This window comes from Crassostrea angulata, chromosome 4 (assembly GCF_025612915.1).
Source record: "Crassostrea angulata isolate pt1a10 chromosome 4, ASM2561291v2, whole genome shotgun sequence".
NCBI classification, from domain to species: domain Eukaryota; kingdom Metazoa; phylum Mollusca; class Bivalvia; order Ostreida; family Ostreidae; genus Magallana; species Magallana angulata.
In genome coordinates this window covers 901273-917822 of record NC_069114.1, presented here as the reverse complement: position 1 = coordinate 917822, position 16550 = coordinate 901273, and the positions used below count along the sequence as shown (strand labels likewise).

Genomic DNA, 16550 nt, shown 5'->3' with positions numbered 1-16550 from the left:
TAAGTGAAACCTCAACTTCAAGTTTCAGCAAAGTTTCCAAATAGTTTCAGTTTTGCTGAAACTTGATTTTTCATCCAGTGAGACCTGCGCTCTGTTCTTCAAAAATATAAAGGAAAAATGACAATATTTTCATTTGCTTGTAAAAATCGTCGGAACAAGCCCATTGTAATGACGTCATAAATTAACTGCTATTAGAAAATGATAACTGATAGTTACATGTATCACAATCTATGTTATATACATCCTCTGTATAATGTTTGATTAAGATTTGATTTTGATACCATACTAATTAAAAATGTGGGGCAAATATTTGACCATATCAATGTCGTCCTTTAAATATGTATAATTATCTTCGACAGTTTTCATAATTTTGATTGATGAAAACGTCCATTAGTTTTTACTGTGGTTTTATTAATATTCAAGGCTATCAATTTTCGTGGATAAAGTGAAAATCACAGTTTCAAGGATACATAAGTTCGAGGTCAATGACCCTATCAATACAAAATCTTAATAGAAATTGCACTTCAATGAACATTAAATTTCTTGGATCAACTTAACAACGAAATCAACGAATTTTGGTATTCAACGAATATTGATGAAACCACAGTAATTGTGTTCCGTATTAGGTTTACTGTAATGATTTAACTATAGTTTATTAAATTCTGACGATAAAGTTTATAATGCCCAACAACATATGTGTACTTAAAGGATGACAACAGCCATACATATCTTGTACATGTACTCAGTATAACCCGAATTCTTTAATGAAGTACTTGGTCGATTACTTACATAGCATCAATTTACCAATGTTTCGGTGTTAATATAAGTACATGTATATTTTATTTATAAGGATAGGGCCCGCCTTATCAGGGGTCAGCCTTCAAACGTTAATCAATCTATAAAACCTTAGTTATTTTATATTTTAGATTAGAAATTCGGTCACATACTACTATATCTTTTTGTTCATTGTATGAAACCAAGGGAATAATTGTGAATAAGCCTTCACTTATTTTGTCGTGTTGCGTGTAATTCACATAGTTCATACATAATTTTCTCAGGCCCTTAATGCATAGGCTGAACTTGATGATTATAAACTTTTGTAACTATTGCTATTATAATTTTCTCTTAGAAGGGATATTTTCTTGCATTATTCATTGATTTCCCTTTGACTGCTGAACGTGTGCAAAAAGTGGACCCCTGATGAGGCCGGCCTTGTAAGTTTTAATGAGGTGTTCCATTAATACTGCAGAAAATTTAAAGTTTCAAGGTAGCTATATTTATTTGAATTCCGAGAATCGGTGTTGGAATACCCAACAAAATGTCCTTTGAAAGGACCTTTAAATTTTACCGTTCTTTGCTGGTGTTGACACAAAGCCGAGGTATTTAAAAAGTCTTCTGAACAAAACTTACGCATCAAGTAACGATAAGATGTAGCAGCATTTAATCTATAAAATCGATCAATGAATTTGAAAATAAACACTATATTGTGCACTGTTATGGTAACTGCAATAATAAATGATGTTTTTAAATCCTTCACAAAACTAGTTTCTTCAGAAAACATTTTGATTCCTTTCTAAATACCTATTTTCATAATTTAACATCAAATATTGGTAATGACGTTTAAAATTTCAGATGGCAGAACGGTATATTTTAGAAAAGAGCATAATCTCTTTCATGTTTGTAGATTTAAATAAAACAAATCTTGCTCTCAAACAAATGTACACCATGCGACCAATCCCTCGTGTTATATAATCAGGAGATCTTAATTGTACGTTCACAAACCATCCGGGTGTAACGACTGCGACATTGTTCAGATTTGGTTTAAGTTTAGGATACGCATATCGTACAGGACATTCACTGCAGTTAAGTGTCTACAGAGTGTTGAGAAAGAACTGTTACTTTGGTGATGAAAATAACATGAAACTTCTAGTAAGATCCTGTCTTGCTTTACTCGGAACATTCCTGTCTGTTTGTCTTCTCCATTACGAGTGTGTAAGTATAAAATTTTGTCAACTAACATCTATCAATTAACGATTGAACACCATGAACATATTTCTGGTTTTGCACATGTATTATACTGCCTCGTATAAATAAGACATAGTGTTCTTTTTTAATACAATAAACATTTGTTGGTATATATTCCTGAATAACATTAGTAAAACTACGTTCGGTTGCTGTATTCAAAATGTGTGAAAATGCTAAAAAGTAGTCAGTGCGGTTCAATAACCACAATATGTCCATCTTTAAACATAGCATTGCAATTGAATAAAAATTTATTTGAATTTACAATTTTATAAGGACTCATTCTAATCGCTACCCATGCGTTACAAGTTCACATGTAACATTACTGCTATCAACTTCAGACTGCAGGAGATTCCTATAGTGAATTTCTTTTTTAAACATTAACACCCCAAAACATATTTGTTTTTTAATTAATCTAGTGAATGCTTGGTTCATATTTAATTGATATATGCAAAATATTAGTCAAGACCTTCAAAAATATGAAGTTACTTATGCTTTTAATGAACTTAAAACGACATTGATAACGGCATTTGTAAACACTTTAGTTATTCACCTACTCACTGTTGAAATATGTATTTTGATTCGAACATGAAAACATAAGAAAATCGTAACAATTGACTTCTTACCATCCATGATTTATTGATTATACAACAACTCCTGACTTAAATGAAACGTCATGATCAGGTGCCATAAAAAAAAACCAAAAACTAATAGATACCCATTTCAAATGGTTCAATACATTAGTCTGTCTCAAAATAATCCTACATACAATTGTTATTAAAGAACGATATCTACATTTGATTCATGTTTGTTATATTATATACAGTTCTCTGAACCTTTACCAGAAATGTTTTCAACTTTAAAATTCGACTTTCAACAAGTCTTAAAGTCCATTTTTAACCAAATTGAACACACGACGTTTTAACTAGAATAAGTGTTAGTGTATATTGCCCCACAATACTACGAATATATCAAATAGGCAAGTAATATACATGGTATTGACATGTTCTTTTTTTGTGTTTCCCGGTAAATAATTTCCAACGTTTACAATAGCTTCAAAATAATAATAATAATAATTTCAAAAGTTTTACAATAGCAGTAAAAGTTGCGTGTTTAAGCAGAGTACTCCATTATTTTGATCTTATTTTCATGTTGAGACTCGATACGTTTACCTGATCGATGATCACCTAGTAAAAAGTTTAGGTTACAGATCATATTTTGAAAATTAGTTCAATTACGAACTTTTTGTAAGCTTGGATGTTTTGATTTTGTATAGACATGTATTTGACAATTTATATTGTTGATCTATTGATATGAATTTGGATAATAGATGTGGGAATTCCCAACAAAATTCCCCTTGGCAAAACCTTTTATTTATGTTTCCTTTAAAAAGAATTGTGCTAAACACAAAACCTTTTGTTTTATCTGTATATAATTGGTAGCAGCATGTCATACATTAACACTCCTTTAGTCTATTTAAAAAACTTTAGGTTGGATTTTTTCAGTTACGATTCTTAATTTGCATTAACATGTCCTTGAAATAATACAAACAGGCCCCATGCAGTTGGAAAATGTGTACAATGATATATTCATTGTATTTTGTTAACGTTAACCTTGGGATAGAAATAACAGTCAGAAACGAACATGTTTCACATCTTATATATCTTACATACACATGTACTATGATGAGACTCATCACCAACAGTGCATGAATCTTTGTATCAGTAATGAACTTGTCAATTAAACTTTTATTTCTAGCTGATTAAAAATAGTCTGAAAGGTGTTTTATGCTCATTCACGAATAAAAACCTACATTGAACTTTTTAGATGCTTTTGATTTCTTAAAAGTACAATTCCTCAGGAGTGAATTAAAAACAAGAAAAAGTGTATGTCAGTTTCAGTTAGGAGAACCTGTAAACATGGGCCAAAAATGAAGCATAGAAATTCTAAAAGAAATTGCAATTTGGCCAGAAATTCCCTATGATCAGATGTCAGACATTTTCAGTTTTGTTTACTTGAAAATATCTCAGACCTTATTTTTAGACAAAACTAACACCACGAAATAACTTTTTTGATAAGTTATGACCAAGTAAAATTTGGAGAATCATTTTCGTTGAAGATATGGTATATAAACCGAAAATTTAACTTTTTATGAAAATATTGGTACTCTGTTTTTACATTTTATGGTTTCAAATAAAGGCATTGAAAGTAGGATTTTGTCTGCCAAAAAAGAATGGTTATATCCCCATCCCATATTTAAGTTGAAACATTTTTTGGAATCAAAATAAGCCATATTTGCAGCAAAACAAACTTTTATTCACCCGAATTTTAAAATTGGTGTTATTATCTTCAATAGCAATTGTAATTTTGAGAAAAAAATAATAAAAGAAGTAAAGTAGACATATAGTAGACATACAACCAATTGAACTTCAAAATAGTTATAAAACAGTGTTAATAAACCATCGTCTGGGTGCGGTTCTGACCTTGGTGTGAATAACATGGAATGACATCAGGTATTTCTGCGGCAACTTTGACCTAACTATCATTGAACAGTTCAATGTGAACGTGAATTTTGATTTTTGCTTATAACATTGCACTTGCATGGTGCTCAACATACATTAATAAGTAGCATAACAATCCATGCTATATGGTGTTTTAAATGCTGAAGCTTTTCAAATTTAAAAGACATGTACTTCAAAAGCAAAAGCAAAAAAATTGTAGTATGTATAAATATACATGTTATAAGATCATGCATGTTTACATATTAACATTGAGGTCTGATGGGTCAACCATGAAGTAATCATTCAAACAAAAGACTTAAAACAATGTGTATTTCTAAATTTGTGTGAGGGATGGAGGTGGAGGTGTTTCATAATTATGTGTTCCAATTGTTTTATGCATACAGTATTAGAAAACATTATCATAAATCTTAATAGTACAAATTACATCACTACTAAGTCATAAAAGTACTGACATTCCCATATTTTACTGATAAACTTAGACATTTACTGACAATGTACTGACATTACTGATAAACTTAGAAAAGTACTGACATTTTTACTGTAATTATTATTTTCAAACCTTGATATATCATCAAAATCAAAGGCCTGAAAGGCCATCATGGCTTACGAGTTTGATATGACAATATTTACATTTATCAAGTACATATATGATTCCCTCTATCTCTTTCGGAAAATTTTGTTTATTTATAGCTCTATTGAAAGTAACTAGTTGATTTAAAGCTCTATAGTAACTAACAGGACGTATATCAACACGCATTGTTTATCGATTGGTCGAGCCTTAGTGACCGAAACAGACAGGATTGAAATCTAGACGCCTTTTTGATTAATTGGTTGAAACTACCATTGATTTAAGAAAAATTATGGACTGCATGGAATAATTATAAATATGTCAAACTACAATATGAGACAATTTGTTCCTTTCTTTTATCCAAGATATACTGAAGTACATTAACAGTGAATTCATTCAACAATATAAGACACAAAAATAGCTTAAAACCAACCTGCTCTCAAATATCAGTAAACCTTGTATTCTTACGCACGATGAACTGGCACGAAAATGTCATGACGTATATGCTTGACTTAAACATGGCGCTGTTGCCGTTCCAGTATATTTAATGCATGGGGAAGTTTGGTGGAATTGGTGTGCGGTGCAACGTAGCAGCGCCACAGCCAGCGCAAAATCGCTGCGCGTAAAATAATATAACCATATGATGAAATTTATTACATTTGGCTTTGTATTTTATTTAGCGTTTTTGGCGGAAAACTGGGTCTGCTAAATCAAGTACATCGCCAAATGTAAAACATAAAAGTAGATATATAGGTACATTCAGAAATGCGCTAAAACAAATCCACGCTAACTTGCTGTAAAACTATATTCCGCTAAATATCGTACACGCTAAATATAGTACATTAACAGTATTTTTTTAAGCCACTACAAAACAAATCCTAATGTTGAAAAACAAAACAACGAAAATATTGCTTTGCGTTTGCAATTGTATTGATATGAATTTCATGTTTAATACTTGTATTTATTGATAATCTATTACATAGTTCTGCATTCTTTGTTATATTTACGGATTAATCTTAATTTTAATGTTCCTACATGAATCCAAATGATGAATATCTTTTTAGTGATAAATACATGTTAGTACATGTTCTGTATTAATTTTTTTGGTGAATCATTCTTTTTTTTATTAAATGTCAATATTATTATATCGATTTAAATGAAGATACATCTATCAAAAATTAGTATTTGTATTATATCGTATCATTTAAAACAATTTTTACAATCAGAGGAAAATCCTAGAGTATTCAAATGAAACGGAAATAAAAAGATATCTTCCAGGTGACCACTCTTTATTCAAAGTATAACATTCAAATATGACAGTTTGACAATAGATATTAATGTTAATTGCAATACAATTTATCAACATAAATAGCCACTACAAAAATCTCTTAAAATAAAATTATAATGAACACCCTGAGTCTTTTAACTTTAGTATTGAGAATGCGCGCAAGTGTTATAATTTATCTTACCTGTATAAAAAGTGAGGCAGAAAGACAGCTTCCAGATGACGACTGAAGACCTGTGGGCGATGGGATGGGGGGGGAATCTATTTTGTGTGTATCACAACTGGTGGTCGGTCGCATGAAATTGAAATTTGATGTTTTTACAAATTAGAACGAAATTCTACGACCTGATACAAGCCTAAAACATTGCCCGATCTGTCTTCTATGTTAATTTGATAACAAAAGTACCATCTCTTTATTCAAAGTATAACATTTAAATATGACATTTTGACAATATATATTAATGTTAATTGCAATACAATTTATCAACATAAATAGCCACTACAAAAATCTCTGAAAATAAAATTATAATGAACACCCTGAGTCTTTTAACTTTAGTATTGAGAATGCGCGCAAGTGTTATAATTTATCTTACCTGTATAAAAAGTGGAGGCAGAAAGACAGCTTCCAGATGACGACTGAAGACCTGTGGGGGAGGGGATGGGGGGGGGGGCAAATCTATTTTGTGTGTATCACAACTGGTGGTCGGTCGCATGAAATTGAAATTTGACGTTTTTACAATTAGAACGAAATTCTGCGACCTGATACAAGCCTAAAGCATTGCCCGATCTGTCTTCTATGGTAATTTGATAACAAAAGTACATTTCAAGTTATCAGCTAACTTGATCAATCTTGATATAATAATTGTTTTAGGTAACATACCATATTATGCTTTAAAGAAAAATAAGATCAAGTACGAATGGGTTTGTGAGTATGTTTTATATTGTTTATAACTATATGCATGCATGTATGAAAGGACTACATGAGGTATCATGCATGTTTTGTTCCTAAAATTAGATCTTTAAAAATAAGGTTTAAGATAGTTGAAAACATATTTGATATAGGTTTGTAAAAGTCTTCCCTCTAGCGACATCATGATATAGAGGTGACGTCTTGAAAATTGTCATATTTCGATAGGTTTATATTTTGGAGCAGAATATGGGTGTTTTGCAAGGGTTTTTTGTTCACATACTTGAGTAAGTGCCATTTTTAACTGTAATGTGTATAATTTTATGAACATATGAATATGTTGATATCGTACATGAGCAGACCTGCGCTCTGTTCTTCAAAAATATAAAGGAAAAATGACAATATTTTCATTTGCTTGCAAAAAATAGTCGGAATAAGCCCATTGTAACGACCTCATAAATGATCATGTACAGCTATTATAAACAGATAACTGATACATGTATCAAGATTTATGTAATATACATCCTCTGTATATTAATGTTTTATTAAGATTTTATTTTGATACCGTACTGATTAAAATGGTGGAGCAGATATTTGACCATATCGATGTCGTCCTTTGATATTGTACAATTATCCTTGACAGTTTTCATAATTTTGATAGATGAAAACATTTATAATTTTCTTTCGTGTTAGGTTTACTGCATTGAATTAACTAGAAGTAGCTATAGTTAATTAAATTCTGAGAATCAAGTTTATAATGTCCAACAACATAATATGTGCACTTAAAGGACGACAACAACCATACATATCTTGTACTCACTATAACCCGACATCTTTAAAGCTGACATAAATTCATAAATACGCATTATTTCCCTTTTATCTCCGACTACCGCCATATTAGTTATCGATTTCTATTGTTCTGTTCAGCACTACACCCCCCCTATATAAGGCCGAGAGGACTTTTCATGCTTCACTGCATTCAGGAATTTCACACACCGGTACACCCGAACATGTTGACGCGAAAAATAATAATATGACAACCACTGCATTTGCAAGATACTAGTGTATCCAATAAACGACGAAACAAGACAGACGGAAATCCAGGCGCAGACACTTCAAAATTCCTCGTCAATAATTATTGTGGACCGTTTTCCTTTGTATGTTATAACATCGCACATGCGCAAACCACACACTGTGGCAGATCAAGCAATGTCAATGATCACATGAATTTTTAGAAACAGAGCGCTTTTGTAGGAACGGATGTTACGTTGTTACTTTCTTGGATTTACTATCATTTAGCTACTGTGTTGGATGTAGTGCCTCCGGGGTTTTCAAAAAGATGAAGACGTTTTGCACTCTGTATGAACGACACACGTGTTCGATGTGCATTCGAAGTAAGGCAGCACTGTCAGTGCAAAAATAATATGGATACAGAAATCCTTTCAAAGAATAAATAGTTTTTGTATTTCATTGAATGTTGTTTCCTTTATTCTTTTATTACAAACAGTTTACTACAATGTGTAGTTCATGCATTTAGAAGTCCGTGCAACCTGAATGCCTCGATCGGAAAACAACCGACCGTAACTTTCTCAACCGGTATATATCCCCCAGTGGCAGAAGAGAACGATCGAAAGTAATATGGCGACCAAATGCTTTTATGAATTCATGTCAGCTTTAATGAAATACTTGGTCGATTATTTACATAGCATCTATTTACCAGTGTGTTGGTGTTAATATAAGTACATGTATGTGCTACTTTTAAGGATGAGGCCCGCCTTATCAGGGGTCAGCATTCAAACGTTAATCAATTTATAAAACCTAAGTTATTTTATATTTTAGATTAGAAATTCGGTCACATTTTGATATATCTTTTTCTTCATTGTATGAAACCAAGGGAATAATTGTGAATAAGCCTTCACTAAATTCGTCGTGTTGCGTGTAATTCAATTATTTCATACGTAGTTTTCCCAGGCCCTTAATGCATAGGCTGAACTTGATATTACAAACTTTTGTAGCCATTGCTATTATAATTTTTATCTTGCTTTTTGAGATGGTAGTTCTCTTAAAAGGGATATTTTCTTGCATTATTCATTTATTTCCTTTTGACTGCTGAACGTGTGTAAAAAGTGGACCCCTGATGAGGCCGTTATTGTAAGTGTTCCATTAATACTGCAGAAACTTTAAAGTTTCAAGGTAGCTATAGTTATTTGAATTCCGAGAATCGGTGTTGGAATACCCCACAAAATGTCTTTTGAAAGGACTTTAAATTTTACCGTTCTTTGCTGGTGTTGACAAAACGCCGAGATAATTAAAAGTCTTCTGAAACAAGACTTACGCATCAAGTAAACTTCTGAAATACTGTTTGCTATTGTTTGTAAATTATTACAGAACACAAGGAAATACCTTACATCTGTTTAAAATAACTCAGTTTTAGGTTTTTGTGGAGAACTTCAAAATATTGAGCACCATTCTGTGAAATAATATAAAGAAGCACTCTAAGATTTAAAATGTGCACAATGAACTGTTTTATTTTAACTTGTTTACCTTGGAATAGTAATAAGAGTCAGACACGATTTTTTTTCTGATATGATATACATATATTTACATTCTCCAGTGTCTTTGCCTGTGATAACACTACGTATCGATTTTGTACTATTAACCCATAATACAAATGACGCCAAATTGAGGCGCCAGCGGGGTTTGCTTATTTATATTTAAATATTTAATCGTACGATGGCTTAAAATTATATAAATATAAGTTATAAGGAATCATTCTTTGAATATTGAATATTTGAATATTATGAAGTGATAATTTCGGTAGAGGGGTGATCAAAATTATCACCTCATAATACTCAAAGAATGATTCCTATTTCCTTATATGAACTAGGAGGATGAGACGCACCATCAACCAAGCATGAGTACTTGTATCAATAATGCACTTTTAAATGTTTTCACAATAAAAAAGAGATTTTACAAAAAACATGTACCTAAATCCACTGTTTAACAAAAACAAAACAAACAAAACAGAACAGAACAACAAAAACACAAACAAACAAGCAAAATAAAAAAATAATAAAATAAACAAAAACAAAAGGAACATCACCGACGTAATTATTTCGTTTTATACAAATTGATTAAGAAATAATTTAATGATGAATCCTTAAATAAGATGGAGCAGCATTCAATCTATAAAATCGATCAATTCATTTGAAAATAAACACTCTATAGTGCACTGTTATGGTAACTGCAATTATAAATTATTTGTTTGTAAATCCTTCACAAAACTATGTTCTTCAGAAGATATTTTTGATTGGCGTTGATACCTTTCTAAATTATTATTTTCATAATTTAACATCAAATATTGGTAATGAAGTTTAACAATTCAGATAGCAGAACGGTATATTCTAGAAAAGAGCATATTCTCTGCCATGGTTGTAGATTTAAATTTAAACAAGAGGCCCAGGGGCCACATCGCTCACCTGAGCAACAATTGCCTTAATTCTGATCAAATTAGCATTACAGTATCAAAATATCTTGACAACTAAGTACAGTAGATCTTGCTAAAAAAAATTGAAAATCTGCAAATTTTTATCCACCTCTTTTTTTGGTAAATACCAAGCCCCTTTTGTTGTTGTACCTGTAAGAAGATTTTTCTCTATCCTATATACCCCTACCCCCCATTTCGTGGCCCCACTTTTCTCTAGGGAATCATGGTTTCATCAAACTTAAATCTGCATAACCTGTGCTTTCACACATAGTACTAAGTTTTGTACTGAAAACTTTCCCAGAATATTTTTTAAGATTTTCTCTATATATTCCTATGTAAAAATTCAAACCGCCATCATGGCCCCGCCCTACCACTAGGGACTGTGATTTTGAAAACTTGAATTTACACTACCCAAGGATGCCTGTACACAACTTTAAGCTTTTCTGGCCAAATAGTCTTTAAAAAGAAGATTTTTAAAGATTTTCTCAATATATTCCTATGTAAAAATTCATCCCCCATTGTGGCCTCACCCTACCCCTGGACTATTATTTAAACAAACTTGAATCTATATGATCTGGGGATGCTTCCACTCAAATTTGGGCTTTCCTGGCCTAATAGTTTTGAGAAGAAGATTTTTAAAGATTTTCTCTATTTATAAAAATTCATCCCCCATTGTGGTCCCGCCCTACCCCCAGGGACCATGATTTGAACAAACTTAAATCTACATTATCTGGGGATGGTTACACACCAATTTGAACTTTCTTGGCCAAATAGTTATTAAAAGATTTTTTTTAAAGATTTTCTCTATATATTCCTGTATAAAATTTATCCCCCAATTGTGGCCCCACCCTACCCCGAGGGACCATGATTTGAACAAACTTGAATCTACACTATCTGACGATGCTGCCATTTTAATTTTAGCTTTTCTGGCCTAATAGTTTTTGAAAAGAAGATTTTTAAAGATTTTCTCTATATATTCCTATGTTAAACTTGATCCCCCAATTTTGGCCCCACCCTACCCCCAGGGACTATGATTTGAACAAACTTGAATCTACACTATCTGAGGATGCTTCCATTTTAATTTGAGCTTTCCTGGCCTAATAGTTTTTGAAAAGAAGATTTTTAAAGATTTTCTCTATATATTCCTATGTAAAACTTGATCCCCCAATTGTGGTCCCACCCTACCTTCGGGGACTATGATTTGAACAAACTTGAATCTACACTATCTGAGGATGCTTCCACTCAAATTTGAGCTTTCCTGTCCTAATAGTTTCTTAAAAGAAGATTTTTAAAGATTTTCTCTATATATTCCTATGTAAAACTTGATCCCCTAATTGTGGCCCCACCCTACCCCCAGGGACTATGATTTGAACAAACTTGAATCTACACTATCTGAGGATGCTTCCATTTTAATTTGAGCTTTCCTGGCCTAATCGTTTTTGAAAAGAAGATTTTTAAAGATTTTCTCTATATATTCCTATATAAAACTTGATCCCCCAATTGTGGCCCCACCCTACCCATAGAGACTATGATTTGAACAAACTTTAATCTACACTATCTGAGGATGCTTCCATTTTAATTTGAGCTTTCCTGGCCTAATAGTTTTTTAAAAGAAGATTTTTAAAGATTTTCTCTATATATTCCTATGTAAAACTTGATCCCCTAATTGTGGCCCCACCCTACCCCCAGGGACTATGATTTGAACAAACTTGAATCTACACTATCTGAGGATGCTTCCATTTTAATTTGAGCTTTCCTGGCCTAATAGTTTTTTAAAAGAAGATTTTTAAAGATTTTCTCTATATATTCCTATGTAAAACTTGATCCCCCAATTGTGGCCCCGCCCTACCTTCGGGGACTATGATTTGAACAAACTTGAATCTACACTATCTGAGGATGCTTCCATTTTAATTTTAGCTTTTCAGGCCTAATAGTTTTTGAGAAGAAGGTTTTTAAAGATTTTCTCTATATATTCCTATGTAAAACTTGATCCCCCAATTGTGGCCCCACCCTACCCCCGGGGACCATGATTTGAACAAACTTGAATCTACACTACCTGAGGATGCCTCCACACAAGTTTAAGCTTTTCAGGCCTAATAGTTTTTGAGAAGAAGATTTTTGAAAAATACCAACAAATTTTCAATAATTCTCAATTATCTCCCCTTTAAAGAGGGCGTGGCCCTTCATTTGAACAAACTTGAATCCCCTTCACATAGTGGTGCTTTGTGCCAAATTTGGTTGAAATCTGCCCAGTGGTTCTTGAGAAGAAGATGAAAATGTGAAAAGTTTACAACGACGACGACAACAACGACGACGACTACGACAACGACAGACAACGGACAAATTGTGATCAGAAAAGCTCACATGAGCCTTTGGCTCAGGTGAGCTAAAAAATATTGCTCTCAAACAAATTTACATCACGCGACCAATCCCTTGTGTTATATAATCAGGAGGTCTTTATTGTACGTCTACAAACCACCCGAGTGTAACGACTACTGCGACATCGTCCAGATTTGGTTTAAGTTTAGGATACGCATATCGTACAGGACATTCACTACAGTTAAGTGTCTACAGAGTGTTGAGAAAGAACTGTTACTTTGGTGATGAAAATAACATGAAACTTCTAACAAGATCCTGTCTTGCTTTACTCGGAACCTTCCTGTCTGTTTGTTTTCTCCATTACGAGTGTGTAAGTAAAACATGTTATCAACTTACATCTATCAATTAACGATTGCACACCATGAACATTTTTTCTGGTTTTGTACATGTATTATACTGCATCGTATACATAAGACATAGAGTTCTTTTTTGAATACTATAAACATTTGTTGGTATATATTCCTGAATAACATTAGTAAAACTACGTTCGGTTGGTGTATTCATAATGTGTAAAAATGCTAAAAAGTAGTCAGTGCGGTTCAATAACCACACTATGTCCACTTTTACACTTAGCATTGTATTTGAATACACATTTATTTGAATTTACAATTCATAAGGAACCATTCTAATCGCTACCCATGCGTTACGAGTTCACATGTAACATAACTGCTATCGACTTCAGACTGCAGGAGATTCCTATAGTGATTTTTTTTAACATTAACAACCTCTCAGATATATTTGGTTTTTTTTAATAAATCCAGTGAATGTATGGTTCATGTTTAATTGATATATGCAAAATACTAGTCAAGAGCTTTAAAATTATGAAGTTACTTATGCTTTTAATGAACTTAAAACGACACTGATAACGGCATTAGTCAACAATTTCGTTATTCACCTACTCACGGTTGAAATATATATTTTGATTCGAACATGAACTTAAGAAAATCGTAACAATTGCCTTCTTACCCTCCGTGATTTTTTGATTATACAACAACTCCTGACTTAAATGAAACGTCATGATCAGGCGTCATTTAAAAAACCCCAAAAACTAATAGATACCTATTTCAAATGGTTTAATACATTAGTCTGTCTCGAACACATCCTACATACAAATGTAATGAAAGAACTATATCTACATTTGATTCATGTTCGTTATATTATACACAATTGTTAGAACCTTTACCATAAATGTTTTAAACTTGCAACAAATGTTAAAGTCAATTTTCAACCAGATTGAACACACGAGGTTTTAACTTGAATAAGTGTTATTATATAATGCCCCACAAAACTACAAATATATAAAATAGCCAAGTAAATACATGGTATTGATATGTTCTCTTTTTTGTGTTTCCCCGTAAATAATTTCAAACGTTTACAATAGTTTCAAAATAATAATAATTTCAAAAGTTTACAATAGCGGTAAAAGTGGCGTGTTTAAGCAGAAAACTCCATTATTTTGATCTTATTCTGATGTTGAGACAACTATTAAAATGCAATAAATATGCTATCCACTCGATACGTTTACCTGATCGATGATCACCTAGTAAATATATTACAGATCATATTTTGAATTTGAGTTTAATTACGAACTTTTTGTAAGCTGGGATGTTTTGATATTGTATAGACATGTATTTGACAATTTATATTGTTGATCTATTGATGTGAATGCGGATAATCGATGTGGGAATTTCCAACAAAATTCCCCTTGGCAAAACCTTTTATTCATACATGTTTTGGATCTGGACAAAAAAGCAGAGATATTTGATATGTTTCCTTTAAAAAGAATTGTGCTAAACACAAAACCTTAAGGTTTGATTTTTTCAGCTACGATTCATAATTTGCATCGACATGTCCTTGAAATAATACAAACAAGCCCCATGCGGATGACAAAATGGGTACAATGATATATTCATTGTATTTTGTTAACGTCAACCTTGAGATAGAAATAGCAGTCAAAAACGAACATTTTTCACATCTTATATATCTTATATACACATGTACTATGATGAGACTCATCACCAACAGTGCATGAATCTTTGTATCAGTAATGAACTTGTCAATTAAACTTTTATTTCTAGATTGATTAAAAATGGCCTGAACGGTGTTTTATGCTCACTCACGAATAAAAACCTACATTGAACTTTTTAGATGCTTTTGATTTCTTAAAAGTACAATTCCTTAGGAATGAATTAAAAACAAGAAAAAGTGTATGTCTGTTTCAGTTAGGAGAACATGTAAACATGGGCCAAAAATGAAGCATCGAAATTCTAAAAGAAATTGCAATTTGGCCAGAAATTCCCTATGAACAAATGTCAGACATTTTCAGTTTTGTTTACTTGAAAATATCTCAGACCTTATTTTTAGACAAAACTAACACCACGAAATAACTTTTTTGATAAGTTATGACCAGTGAAATTTTCAGAGGTTTTGTAAAGTTACCGTGCCTCAAAGATGTAAGAGTTTCAGCATTTAGGTCACTTCTGTTCAAATTTGACGGCCATTTTAATTTTTCGAAAAAGGGATTTTGTCCGGAGAGAATCTTCATAAACCTTTAAGATATCGCTTTGAAATTTTTACTGATGATAACTGTATCAATTCTATGGTGTACTGGGTGTTAAAAATCTTATTCATCAATTTTCTTCAAAACCGGTAGTAGTTCGAATTGTTGGACATTTTCATTTTTTAACAAAATAAGATAATACTAAAGTGTAATAGAATTTGCCATAGTAAATTCAAATCTGAAATCTGTTTAAAATCGGATGAAGCATTGCAGAGATATCAGAGATTAAATATCAATTTTAGGAAATTTTGATTCTAGTTTTAAAAAAAAGCGTAAAGTTCAAAGTGAAATTTGCTCGTACCAAAATTAATTCGATTTTTGTAAAGTCTTACTTTTACACGTTCGGATTTTTTTGTAAAGTCATTCTTGAAATCGTAAAGGTTGTTATTAATTCGTACTCTGAATCATTCTGATTTTGTTAATTCGTACTAAGAATTATTTTTTTTTATTCTTTTGTTTAAGGACCTTTATTATTGGTTTAAGAACTCTGGTTCTTACAGGAACATCTAGCTTTACTCTCGACATTAACGGAAGACCTACTCGTTGCTATGCAACGAGCTTTGCTCTAGTTTTTTGTATAGAGTTATATAGTAACTGTTTTACACGGGTATAAGAATAATACATATTATATAGATATAATCTAAAACCTTGAAAAATAAATAGATATCATCAAAATCAAAGGCCTGAAAGGCCATCATGGCTTACGGGTTTGATATGACAATATTTACATGTATCAAGTACATATATGATTCCCTCTATTTCTTTCGGAAAGTTTGTTTATAGCTCTATTGAAAGTAACTAGTTAATTTAAAGCTCTATA

At 32.0% G+C, this 16550-nt stretch overlaps 1 protein-coding gene across 1 annotated transcript in view; it reads left to right on the top strand.

Annotated features, from left to right (window-relative positions):
- Window positions 1–16550, top strand: part of LOC128179519 (uncharacterized) — a 271672-nt gene that overhangs the window by 113302 nt on the left and 141820 nt on the right. The window lies entirely within an intron of this gene.